At 30.5% G+C, this 13745-nt stretch overlaps 1 long non-coding RNA gene across 1 annotated transcript; it reads left to right on the top strand.

Annotated features, from left to right (window-relative positions):
• Positions 1–881, top strand: LOC128039737 (uncharacterized). Its single transcript, XR_008194217.1, has 2 exons — positions 1–60; positions 622–881. It is a non-coding gene; the product is annotated as an uncharacterized LOC128039737 (long non-coding RNA).
• The last annotated feature ends 12864 nt before the right edge of the window (positions 882–13745 follow it).

The raw sequence follows: 13745 nt of genomic DNA, 5'->3' as shown, positions 1-13745 counted from the left end.
ACACAGGCTCCACTTGCTATGTTGGTGACAAGATGAGCGGCGATATCTTGCTTGACCAAGGTATCGTTATCCCTTACATTGGCCAATGTTGCTATGATTTTTTATTTTTCTTGAAATACCTGAGTCTGGCACCAATGTTGGAATCATGTTTGGACATGATGGGTATAGAGTTATGACCCTTCAGATTCATGGAAAAACTTGGAAAAATTGAATATACCTGTATTGGAAAAATTGAATATATCAATGATCAATTTAATTATTATGGTGTTCTTTTTTCTATGCCTTAGTTCTCTTTTATGCTATATAAGACATTTCTATATAACGTTAAACAATAATAGTAAAACATGTTTCATTCGCTTTTGTAAATTAATACTATTGTTCCTTGTTAAAAAATTGAATAGTTTAGACAATCATTAGAAAGAATGCCTATTTGTGACACATGGAAGAGCTATGATTGAGATTGTTTGTTAGTATGGTTCAACCTGCTACTAAAGCTGCACATAATTGTTTGTTATATTTATTTTTTGAGCCTTAATGGCTATATATATTTTTTATTTTTAACATCTCTATTGTTTACCAAGTTTGTTGGTTTATCTGATCATTTGGTTTTGCATCCTTTAGATATTGAAGGTGTAGTGGAGGATTCAATATCTTCAAGCTGGAAAAGCCAAGGCTTAGCACTTCTTCAAGTAGAGTGTTATTTAATGTTGCATTCCATGGTCGTTTATCTTATTCAGAACTTGAATTAGGTGTTATTGAAACAGGGTTTTGTAGCTACCTTGTATACTAGCTTCTTTAACCATGATTGTTAATTATTACGTGTTTTGTAGCTTCTTTTATATTTGGCCGAGTTAATATAGATCATATGAGTTTGAACATAATATTTTAATTCTAAATTTAAATTCATTAATTTTTATATTTACCTTTAAAGTTAAAATTTTAATAGAAAATTTAATTTAATTAATTTTTTTATCCTTAAAAGTATATAGTTTAAAGTTTAAATATCAAAAATAAAACATAATATAATATTTATCATAGAAATAAATATTATTTAATTTATTTTTTTTAAAAGTTATGTTTTTAGCGGCGTTTGTGAAAAAGCGTCGCTAAAAGTCATTTTTATAGTTGCGTTTGTCGCTAAAAAGTTATGACTTATAGTGGCGTTTGCGGTAGAAGCGCCTCTAAAGGTCATGGTCTTTAGCGGTGTTTGTGGCAAAAGCGCCGCTAAAGGTTATGGTCTTTAGCCGGCGTTTGTGGGAAAAGCGCAGCTAAAGGTCATGGTCTTTAGCGACATTTGTGGGAAAAGCGCCGCTAAAGGTCATGGTCTTTAGTGGCGTTTATTTTCTGAAAATGCCGCTAAAGTTAGCGACGTTGTCACTAGCGGCATTTTTTGCGGCGCTTCTAAAAGCGCCGCAAATACTTTTAGCGGCGCTTAAAGGCCTAAAAAAGCGCCGCTAAAAGCCTGTTTTGGCGTAGTGAAAGTATTAATTTGTTAGAATTTAGTACAATTGAAACACATGTTAAAGTAAACTTCTAGTTTACTTATACAAATGCATTTGCTACTTGGCATAACCAGTTAGACCATCCTGGATCATATATGATTCCAAAATTAATTAAGAATTCATATGGACATTCATTAAAGAACTAGAAGATTCTTTAACTTAAAAGAATTCTCATATGTTGCTTATTCTCAATGAAAATTGATTATTAGAAATTCATTACCAAAGTTGAGATTTAATGTCTTACATTTCTGAAACGACTATGAGCTCATTCATCCACCATGTGGGTGGTTTTAACATTATATGATTTTGGTAGTTGCATCTACAAAATAATCACATATGTGTTATCAATTTGCAACCTGTCGTTTGTAAGATTGCTTGTTTAAATAATTAATTTCAGATCATGCAATTGAGACAATTCATCTTGCTAATACTAATGAGTTTATATCTCAATCTTTTATTGATTGAGTTTGAAAAACTTTTGTAAAAGATTGCGGATAATGGTTTAGAGAAATTATTGATTAAACACCTCTGATTAATGTCTAAACCATTACTTATGAGGACTAAACTTCTTATTTCAACATGAGATTATGTTGATTTACGTGTTGTTAGCATCAAGCCAATAAGTTATAAATACTCCCCATTATAATTGTTTTTTGATCAAGAGCTAAATATTTCTCATCTTTGAATTTTGTATGTGCGTATATGTTCCAATTGCTCCACCACAACGCACAAAGATGAGTGAATCCTCAAATAAAGTTGGGAATACATATTAATTACAAGTTTCTTTATATTATGAGATGTTTTGAATGTATTCGAGATTCAATTATGACATAATTTGTTATTACAATTTTGATTCGATAGTTTTCCCGACATTAGCTGTAACAGCCCGATTTTGACCCTAATTGGAACAGTGGTTTTGAGACCACAAATCTGAGTCTAAAAAATATTTTAATATTATTTTTTGTGTTAATTATGTGTGAAAGTTTCGTGAATTTATTTTATTGTTTGTGTGCTTAATTTGAGAAAAGGGCTTAATCGCGTAAAATGAAAATTTAATGGTAAAATATGAAAGTGCCTAATTGTTGTTGTCTTTATAATTTAGAGGTTTTATGATGCAATTAGCCCACTATGTAAGTTAGTGGGTAGCAAAGGACTAATGTAACCTTATTATATATGTTTTATATATATTAGTAAAGGTTAATATTGTAATTTAATAATAAGGTTAATATATGTTTAATATAAAAAATTAAAAGCCATGCTCTTCATCTTTTGGCCTAATTTGAAAGAAAAAAAGGGTTTAAAGCTTTGTTTCATTTGGCACTTTCAAGTCTTGATTAAGGTATAGATTTTGTTCAGTTTTTGATGATTTTTATGTTTTTGGGATCGTTGCTTCGAATACTATCTGACCCATGCTTGAATTTTTTTATTTTTATGAATATTTTGAGTTATTCCATTGATGAATAATTGTGTTTTCTGAAGTTTGATGATGAATAATAAAAGATATGTTTTGTATTGAAATTTTTGATGAAATTGAGTAATTAGGGCTAAATTGCAAAAATAATATTTTTAGAGACTAAAATTGAAATAAATAAAATATGTGAACTTAGATGGACTATAGGAAGATTTGGCCCAGCTATGGTATATGCAAATTTTGTGTATTTTGTGTTTTATGCAATAGGGACTAAATTGCAAAAAGTGTAAAATGTCAGGGGCAAAATGGTAATTTTCCCATTTATGTGTTTTTGGATTAAATTGAATGAATGTGTGATTAAATTAGTTAAATTTGAATTTATTTAGATCAAGAATAAAAGAAAACGGAATTAGATCGAGGGAAATCGAAAGTTATCGAATAGTCAATTATATCGTCCGACAACATCTGAGGTAAGTCTATAGGCATTTAAGTGTTGTTAAAATTAAGAATATATAAATGTTATGTGATGAAATGAATTATTCGATTACATATGTGTTTGGCCAAATGTGATTTGAGATAGGGGAACTATGTTTCGAGCTCGTTTTGATCGAGATAAAATGTCCGAAAGTCCCATACGAACCCTAGGAATAGATAGGATACATATGTCATGACATAGGACCTCTGATATGTGCTTTTCGTGTAAGACCACGTATGGGACGTTGACATCGATTTGTGTTTATGTGTAAGACCCTGTCTGGAACAGTGGCATCGATATGTGATTGCATGTAAGACCACGTCTGGGACGTTGGCATTGTACGAGATTTCTGATTGTTCACGTATCCTTTTTAATTCTGAAAGGTTCAATGGGCAATGTGAAGTAAAGACTGAATGTGAAATCGAATTACAGGTTCAGGTATGTGCTAGTTAAATGTTTATAAGGAAACAAGGTAAGTTGATTACTTGAAATGTTATAAAGTTATGTGAATATGGACTTTGTGTTAGCATAGTTGAACATATAAGTGATTTGACCTATTGTTGTAATTGTGATATTAAAAATGAAAATATATATGTGTACATGATTGTTTATAATCGGCCATATGATATGTATGTGTGATTAAAGTATGATTTTTGTACTAAATGATATCTTTGTATTGGAAATTATGTGTATTCGACCTTATTAGTAAAATGTTAATATGCCTTTGTTAATATATATATGTTTTTGCTTATGACCTACTAAGCTTAAATAGCTTACTCTGTGTGTTTGTACTGGTTTACCTTTGTTTTATAGATTTTGGAGTCAAGTTACGAGTTCGGGGATCGTCAGCAAAGTCTATCATACTTTCGACTCCTTTCGGTATTTTTTGAAATTGAATTCAATTTTATGGCATGTATAGCATAGCTGACATGCTTGATTTGGGGTTATGTAATATTAAGCCATCCGAAAATGGCTTATTTCTTTTGGTCAAGCTTAGTATCTATACCTTTGAATATAATGGATTTATTTGATGCTTGAGTTATTTAGATTCGATCATGGTATGATTATGTGTGACTTGTTTGATATGTTTTGTTAATGATCGATTGAATTAAGTTATGATTTAAGCTGGTATCAGAAGTATTATATATTTCATATGTATGTGATATATATATTCGGTTTATGCTTAGTGAAAAGGTTTTGATATGTGGATTGAATAAATGGGTAAAATGCTAAGTATATTATAAATGAAATGATATGTATAATTTTAATTTATGAATTAAGTATTATGTATGTCATATATGTGTGGTGTGCTTAGTATATGCTTATAGTTTAAATTAGCAAGCTTAATACTTAATATATAAATGTTTGTGATGTTTGATATATATACATGATTCGATAAAGGGTAATGATAAGCACATTATATATATTCGACTATGATACTAAATTGTTTAAGTTCGGTTTTATGTGTTTTGATTTAATACTTGATGTGTTGGTTTTAGCAATTCGGCTATGGCCCATTTGTATGTGAAGTATGGTTGCTATGTTTAGTTAATAATGTGGTAAATGTTTTGATATATACATATGTACATATATAGGTTCGGTTATAGCATATAGGTGGAGTAAATTGATATGTCCGGTTAATTATTGAAATTGAATATGGTTTAAGTTCATTTTGGAAGTACTAGTATGTATTTATATAAGTATGATGTATTTGGTAAGAAGATATATGTAATGAATATGATTCAATTATGGTTATTTATGGATTCATTTATAATGTATACTTTGATTTATGGATAGGCTTGAAATGTGATAAAATGTGGTAGTAAAATTGGCCTTAGTAAATGGTTCATTTTGATAAGCATGTGAGTTGGGTGTAATATTATTTGCCTATTTATGATCGAATATGATAAATTTTATTATTGAAAATGCATATGAATTGGTAAGGAACTAGATACTATTTGACTATTTGTAATGTTTGATAATGTTTCATGCATGGTTTTAAATATGATAAATGATACATTTTGTTTTGACTTAATGAGTGAATTCTGTATATATAGATTGTTGTCTTTGGTAATTACTAATAAAATGGATGTTTATAAACAGATGGATATATGTATGCAATATATGTGAAATAAAATAGGTTTGATGATTAAGTAGAAGTCTAAATGCCATGAATTTTGGTCATAAGGTTTGGCTATTGAAATTATATGATATTTGCATTATGATCGATGTAGATTAATTGGGTCGAATAAGTGATTACATTATTATTATTGATATATTTAAAAAAATTTAAAGCATGATTTGTTTATATACTTTAAGTAGAAAAGCATGATTTGATTTTAGTTGGTTAAGTGAATTATATGTATAACAATTTAATTGAATGTGTTTTGATTTATATTGTTATTACATATAAAATGCATGTGTATTGATGTGATTGAATTACGAAACAAGAAATGTAGTAAATGGCTGTCTTGATCTGTGCTATGTCTGGTAATGCCTTGTAACCCTAATCTGGTGACAGATATGGGTTTGGGGTCTTACATTAGGGGGAGATAAATAATAACTTGTAATGAGTTAGGGGGAAAGTAATTTGAACCAGAAGTTCAATAAGGATAACTCATTAAAAGTTAATTGTTAGATGTATTTACAAACTTAATGAGAATAACCAAGTGTTATATACCATCTAATATTTTAATTTGAATCAAAGTCCCAGTAGGACGATCAATTAGAATAAACAATAGCTTGATCGGTTCCAAATATGAAAATTCTTCTAGATGGTCATATAATGGAGGTAGGTGCTCTAGAAGAGACCTAAGACATAACTAATAAGAAGAACTTCAGAAGAGATTCAGGTACCTGAAACTGAATTTCAAAATAATGAAAATAAGAGATCTCGATAAGTTATGTCAATTCGAGAAAATGTGGAACCAAATAATAAAAGTGGTCGATAATGAGTTTGCATGCAATATTATTATTGAAATAATAAAATAAAATGAGGATCTTGAATAAATCTATTGAGAAATTTAGATATGGAGTAAATGAATCAAAATAGAAAGACGCAACTCAAGTACAATTAAATTCGTGGAGTTTTTGGACCAGTAGTCCAAACATCTAAATGTATAAAGCCAGTGAGGGTACAATTGAAGTAGTTTTGCATAAGCGGAATAAAAATATAAATTTTTCGTTAAGTCCTAACATTGATTACAAAAAGATATAATATCCTTTTGTGGTGGATGCGATAACCTTTAGATATATTATTAAATTGACAATTCATAAAAGATTTAATTTGCGTCTAATGGTTATTGTTACAACGTTTATGAATCACTATATAGTAAAGTTTATATTAAAATCCTTGAAGGATTTAGGATGCTAGAAGCATATTGAAATTCTCGAGAAATTGTTCATTTATATGAATTGAAATAATTTGAACATATGTGGTAAATTTGAGTAGTTGAAGGAGGATTATAAAATGACCCAAAATACCTATTTGTGTTTTATAAAAGAACCATGATTAAAGTTTGTTATGATTATTGTTGAATCTCCTAAAGAGATCAAAATATATTTCCCTAAAAATTTCCCTCACTCATGACTTTTAAAAAAAAATGGTAATATAAATGCTTAGCAAACACATTCAAATAGTCATTTGAAAAACTAGTATTTAAGATTGAATACGTAGAATATGAGAAAATATGTGATGTTTTCATGAGGGGGAGTAAATACGCATTGCACTCTTTTTCCCTTAATCGAGGTTTTGTCCCATTGGGTTTTGTTAGTAAGGTTTTTAATGAGGCAACATATTATGCGTATTAGACATTGTGTACTCTTTTTCCTTCATTAGGTTTTTATCCCATAGGGTTTTTCCTAATAAGGTTTTAACGAGACACATTATCTACCAATGGACATCCAAGAGGGAGTGTTATGAATATCTTATTAAGTGGATGTCCATCATGATCAAGATAAAGTTTTAATGTACTTTAAATTCTAATAGTTATTAGAATTAGATCTCTACTTCTTTTATACTTCTTATGCCTATAAATAGAGACTCTAATGAATCATTATAATCATCCCTTTGATCAATAAAATACATTCTCTATTGCTTTCATATTTTCTTTGTTCTTTATTCTCTCTATCTCTCTTTATTTTATAACAATTTTATAAATATCTTTACTATTTAAACTGAATTCAGGACGGTCCAACCCAAGGCATAAAAAAACCTTGTCCAAGCTCGACTCAACTAGAGTCGAGCCTATCAGGCCAGGCAGGTTGTCCGACCTATGTACATGTCTATTAAGTTACTCCATGAATGGTAATAAAGTCTCTCCAAACTTTGAGTTATTCATTTAGTCAATATTAAATCAACTTTGAACATATTTTTTATTTTCAATAAGATTAATTATATATCAAAAATATTTTTATGTAAATTTAATATAAGTATATAAAATATTAGTATAAAATAATTTTTAAATAACAATACAAACTAAAACAGACTCAAAATTAATTTAATATATTTCTTTTCAAAATACACTATATTAAAATGATTTTATACAAAAGACCTCATTTTGGCAAAATCAAAAGGTAATAAATTAAGCATTGAAATTTTTATATAGTGTATTTTGAACAAAAATTTACAAAATATATTTAAATTTAATTCAAATCAATTTATACTTTCTATCATTATTTAATTCAAAACAATTATATATGAAAAATATTTAAAACTGATTATGACCATTCATGGAGTAAATAATTTTAAATAATTTAAACATAAATGTTATAAAAAAGGTAAAATAAGTTATTTTAATTCTCATTATTTACAATTTTGTGTCAATTTGATATTTAGTCTTTAAAATGTAGAAAAACAATTAAACAAAAATTTTTAAAAGTTTTTTTACTTTCAATAAAAATATAAAAAATTAGAAATTAAAAAATATAATTTAAAATAATTTAAAATATATGAAATATATAAAATTTATAAAACAACATTATTTTCTTAAACTTGTCCATGAGTTGGGCCATAGCCGGGGTAAAAAAAATTTCAAGTCCAGTCCCACTTTCGACTCTCCTAAAAATCTCATTTCACTGTTCAAAATTTAATAAAATATTAAAATATATTTTTATATTAATATTATATGTATTGTAGAATTAAATGTAGTTTTAAAAATCTCTTTACTATTTAAATTGAATTCAGGACGATTCGATCCAGGACATAAAAAACCTTATTCAAGCTCGATTCAATTAGAGTTGGGCCTATCAGGCCAGACAGGCTGCTCGACTTATGGACAGGTCTATTAATTTTCTCCATGAATAGTAATAAAATCTCTCCAAACTTTGAGTTATTCGTTCAGTCAATATTAAATCAAATTTAAACATATTTTTATTTATTTATTTTCAATAAGATTAATTATAATATTTTTATGTAAATTTAAGTACAAGTATATAAAATATCAGTATAAAATAAATTTTAAATAATGATACAAACTATAAATCTAATCAAATTAAATTTAATATTTTTTTCAAAATACACTATATTAAAATAATTTTATATAAAAGACACCATTTTGGCAAAAAAGGTAATAAACTAAGCATTGAAATTTTTATATACTATATTTTGAAAAAAATTTACAAAATGTTTTAAAATTTAATTCAAATCAGTTTATACTTTGTACCATTATTTAATTCAAATCAATTATAATGGAAAAATAATTAAAATCGATGTACCATGGAGTAAATAGTTTTTAAATAATTTAAACATATTCAAAGTTGTATCATTATTAAAAAGATATTTTATACTAATATTCTATATAATTTATAATTAAATTTACATAAAAATATTTTTGATATATAATTAATCTAATTAAAAATTTGTGTTCAATTTTGATTCATATGGGCAGAACAAATAGCTCAAAAAGTTTGGAGAGACCTTATGACATTCATGGAGTGAATTAATAGACTTGTCCATGGCCAGGTAGCTCGCCCAACCTAACTTAGGACTAGCTTAGATAAGATTTTTTATGGTCCAGGACAAGCCAAAAACGACTTTGGACCTGAAATCTTTTTGGATCCAGGGTACAACCCAACTCATCCAAACCCATGAGCATGTCTAAGTAAATATTTCTTTTTTAATTTTTTTAATTTTAATGTTTTTCATATATTTTTAAATTATTTTTTTTCAATTTTAAAGAGTTTTTAATTGTTCATAATTTTTTTTATATTTTTATGGAAAATAAAAAATTTCAAAACATTTTTTTGTAATTGTTTATTTACTTTTGAAGAGTAAGGACCAAATTGACACAAATAAGGCTAGAAGAATTATTTTACCTTTTTTAAGCAACCAAATCAATCATCCTAACAGCAAAAACTGACGAAGGGATAAAGATTTTCAAATCAAAAGAAGTATAGAGACCCAATTTCTCAAAATTAAAGTATAGAGGCTAAATTTTAATTTCTTGAAGAGTATATGAACCTGTGGCATATTTAAACCTATTTGAAGTGTAAATCCTAAATAAATCCTGTTTAAAATAGGGTAAAGCACATGTACCACCCCCCATTCATTCGACATACGATACAAATAGGAAGTGCCACTAAAGCACGTACTGATCAAAATCTCAAAGTTATTTAAAATTTCAAAACTTAAAACATTTTTATAAAATCATAAAATCAAATTAAAGATAATTTGGGGATTTTATAATTGATTTAAAATAATTTTGAAGAGGTTTGGGGGTGATCGGAGGTGCTTGAGACCCAAAATGGACCCCAGAAAGTCAAAATAACTCAAAACAATGAAGTGGTTTAGCCCTAACATTGTGTTATTGGTACAACTCCCTAGTTGTACTGATACAAGTCCCTACTACCATAGATGTTTGCATTTTGTTTGATTTGTTGAGATACCTCCAAGGCCAAGTACTGATACTAAAACCCTTAGAGCTGAAAATTAATCCGAAAACACTATAAAACATCCCCAAACTCTACTATAACTTATCATTGAGTTCCAAACCATTATAAATCAATTTATAAACTCATTTAAACTCAAAATACAAGGAATACATGCATTTGAAATGTATAGCAGAGTAAAACTACATTAAGAAAACTGAAAGAGATTCAATATTACAATCAAATTTACAAATACGAATTCAAACTAAGTCTTTATGTACATCCCGAAGTTTTTATACAATAAAAAAATTAATATAAATATATAACAACCTTGAATGAAGGGTGATGTAAAGCTCCCAAGCCGAACCCACAACTTCTTATCGTAGAGACGCAGGATACAGTCTTGCGGAGTGTCAAAATATATATAGCCTTAATAGATAGTTGCCTTGCATAATTCATTTTGGCGAGTACATAATGGACGAACCCAATTTGTTGAATACGAGCCTACGTGACTTATATTGGCAGATATTCTCGCTTTTCTGAATACTAAGGGTTTAAGAAAACCCTTATAAGAAACTAACAGTTGTTGAGCACGAATTGGAGGATTTGAATAGTTTATTATAATTATTTTTAAACCTGAAAGTTCCTATGGATGATTGGCTTTATAACCGATTGGCTTTATAATTATTATAATTGTTTTTCCCCAAATTTTCTTGTCATTCAAGTTCTTTCAGAACCTTAATCTCTTTTCTTCATCTTTTTCCTTTTATTTTGTTCTTCTACATTTCATCACCAAAGCATTACTACTGTTTGTTCCAGAGTTCAACCAGTTCTAAAGGTAATCCTTCATTCTTCATCTTCCTTTGCTTTATTTTTCTTCGAATGGCTAGGGTTAGAATAAGCACAAGGGGTACAGTCAGTGGTCATTGTGGCTAAGTTCAGAAGGGTCGTGGGGGTAGGTTTGCTGTAGAAGGTGGCGACGAGCCATGAAATCGTGAAGCTGGTACACTGGTAGAAACCCCACTTTATAAGTGTATGACCACTGAAGAAGAGATGGTTAGGCACTTGGAAAATAAGGGAATCAATTTGCCCAACTTCGCCTACGATTTTAAAGTCATTAAAAGGGAGTGCTGATTGAATGACTTCAACAATGGGTTTATGCTCACTTTGTATCTGCTAGAGGCAGGCTTCCATATTCCTATACATCCCTTCTCTTATGTGATTTTAAAAGATTATGGGATTGCACCGGGGAAACTTGCTAGCCTATCATGGTGGACACTGATGGCTTACTTCATCGAATACAATAAATGATGCGAGACACCATTTATTATTCTAACACATTTATTAGTTGAAAGTCACTACACAAAGGGCCTTAAGTGGAATGGTCCACTTCAATACCCACATGGGCCGTGAGCCCATTCTCCAGAACCAGGCTTCAAATCTCCATCTGAACCACCACAAATACAACCAGGTAAGGAGAAAGCTTGATGGCAGATTTGGCTTCCCCATTAAGTGGTCCATCCCTCAAAAGTTCACTTGTTTCCAATGGCAAATTTTTTATTCCAAAATTTCAATGGCGCAATAAAATAAGTTAAAATTTGGTGTCACTCTAAAGTTGGAGAAGTTTCTAACAGTTAGGAACATTTTTCGATACTGTTTGGAAGGGCAAAGCCCCAATGGTTTTTGAATAGTTGACTTGATATTGGGTGCGGATACTTGAAGGGTATAATTTGCTAGTGAAATATGGCCTTATAGGTCTAGTAATGAGCTAGTGTTGGCATTGGCAGGGAAGAGAAGGGAACCTACCAACTTCTTTTACATTGTCTGTAACATACGTTTCCATCGTTGGTCTTCCTTGTTAGCGGGTGATAGAGGTTAGTCTTTTAGTAAAGCTCTAGTTCCCCGTAGGGCTGACTCTGTTGTTGTTGCTACTGTTGCAGGCTCTCCCAATTCCTCTAATTCTTCCAGTAATCAGCACAACATAGACGTAGAAGCTTTGATGAACAATTTATAAGAGGATAAAGAAGTTACTACACTAGAGGCAAGGACCAGCAATAGTGGCTGCAAGAGGCTAAGGGTAGAGGAAGGGTCTCATAGAACTAGAGATAGCAGCACCTGTTGATGTGGGAAATACTTTACCTGATGTCCCTCAAATTTTTAAGCCTCCTATAGAGTTCACCAATCCTGTGGACCCACCTATCCCTTCTACTACACCACCTACTGCAGAGCCTACCTTTGGCATAGTCCACTCCTTCTCTCAGGCTTATTCTTTTCGTTCCTTTCAACAAACTACTCCGTCTAGCGAGGTACAAACCTTCTTCCCTTGGAGAGTTCCCTTTAGGGCAAGACAGTCTTCCTCATCCCCCCACAAGATCAGATAGAAATAAGAGAGGGACTTGTCTCTAGTGCTGAGGGAATGTGTCTACTCTTTTTTATCAACTGTCTAGAAACCTTCATTGAAAGATTTGGTGAGTACTTTCTAGTTTATAGTGGCAGAGTGTGGACTCCTTGGTTGGGCCCTGTCTGAAGCCTGCATCGAAAACCAAGTCAAGTGGGCTATGTTCGAAGAGTCTTTAAGTTCAGTTGAGGGAACACTCAGCTAGCTCGCCAAATACATAAGGATGCAATCCATCAAAATAGGGAGCTCGTTGCATTTGTCTCTTCTTGAGAGACAAGAGGAATAACTTGGGAGACAAAAAGGAAGGAGATAAGGGAGAAAGTCTGCCAATTAGAGGCTAATAGGAAAACTATAGAGGAACAACACCTTTATGAATTAGAGCAACTTTTAAGTGAAAACCACGAAGCTTTGGAGGACTATAAGGCAGAAACCAATGCAAACCTGAAGAATTATCTGCCTAAGTTAAAAATGAATTTAATGTTGCACGCCCAAGTGGCTGTGGGCCCTTTTGATGTAAGTCGAGTAAACTTCAATTGCCTGTGGAAAGTTACAGATTTAGATCTTGACTTTGACATTCTCAATCCTTCAGGCGTGAAGTGGAAAGAATTTCAAAAAGGATGGAAAGAGTCAAGTAAACTTTTCTATCCCCCAGAACCAGAGGAAACAAACCCTACTCCTGTAGAAGGCTCTAGCCATGAGGAGGAAACCCAATAAAGCATAGCCTTTCCTACCCCACTAGTTGAAAGGAATTAAATTTTTCTTTTTGTAATTTTACCTATATCTTTCATTAATGAAATTTTTATTCTTCTCTGGACTTTCATGATTGCTTACTCTCCTGGTTTGCTTCCCCTTTTTCCTTACAATTTCTTGAATGTTCATACTTAGATCAACAACATGCGGGTCTCCCTTTATCATTGACATTCCATTATCTGTTCACCAATACATATACACTATGCGACATAACAAAACTGAATAACAAGACAAGGGACAAAGCTAGAATAACATAACAAGTATACAGGGGCTATATTTCAAAATCCTATTTCCTAAGGACCGGCTAAACCTGGCTCTAATACCACTAAAATTGTAAACCCC

The sequence above is a fragment of the Gossypium raimondii genome, chromosome 1, assembly GCF_025698545.1.
Source record: "Gossypium raimondii isolate GPD5lz chromosome 1, ASM2569854v1, whole genome shotgun sequence".
In the NCBI taxonomy this organism is placed as follows: Eukaryota; Viridiplantae; Streptophyta; class Magnoliopsida; order Malvales; family Malvaceae; genus Gossypium; species Gossypium raimondii.
This window is presented reverse-complemented; position numbering and strand designations above follow the sequence as displayed.